Source organism: Octopus bimaculoides, chromosome 4 (genome assembly GCF_001194135.2).
Source record: "Octopus bimaculoides isolate UCB-OBI-ISO-001 chromosome 4, ASM119413v2, whole genome shotgun sequence".
In the NCBI taxonomy this organism is placed as follows: domain Eukaryota; kingdom Metazoa; phylum Mollusca; class Cephalopoda; order Octopoda; family Octopodidae; genus Octopus; species Octopus bimaculoides.
Genome location: NC_068984.1, coordinates 66,962,870 through 66,963,558, shown reverse-complemented (window position 1 = coordinate 66,963,558; position 689 = coordinate 66,962,870). Strand labels below are relative to the sequence as shown.

General features: G+C 28.4%; 1 long non-coding RNA gene across 1 annotated transcript in view; it reads right to left on the bottom strand.

Annotated features, from left to right (window-relative positions):
* LOC128247593 (uncharacterized) overlaps positions 1 to 689 on the bottom strand; it is a 37,643-nt gene that overhangs the window by 222 nt on the left and 36,732 nt on the right. The window lies entirely within an intron of this gene.

Genomic DNA, 689 nt, shown 5'->3' with positions numbered 1-689 from the left:
TCTCTCTCTCTCTCTCTCTCTCTCTCTCTCTCTCTCTCTCTCTCTCTCTCTCTCTCTGTGTATTATTACAGTTGCACTTGAATATGCATTTTTGTTGTTGTTATTTCTTTTTGGCCACATTGTGAAAATTCTAATCTCTTTATTGTAAAAGCTACCTATCTGTTAAAATATAAAGCAAATGTACTGAAGATACACAGAGAAATACAAATATATATGTCCATTCATATAGTTTGTTGTATGAAATACAAATAAAGAATTCATAAATCTTCTAAAAATATTATATATCAACTGCGTCCCTATATTTTTTCATGATGGTGGTGGGCATTTTTGTGCTGTGTGTGTGTGTGTGTTAATGTTTCTATAAAGACAGCATTTTTTTTAGAAATATATTTGCTTGTCCTCACAATAAATCTGCCTAAAGATTTTAGTTTAATTTTCTTTAAGCTGCTATTGTATGCATGTTCAAGAAGAGTTTAGGTGTACATTACAAGAACAAGAAGCATGAAATCCACATTTAATATTTTAAATATAAAGAATTAGGATGTTGATGCATGACAATGAACATAGAGAGCACACTGATATTGTAAAATGATGATTACACACACACACATACATACAAAATATATATATATATATATATATATATATGTATGTATATATACATATATATGTGTGTATGTATGTATATA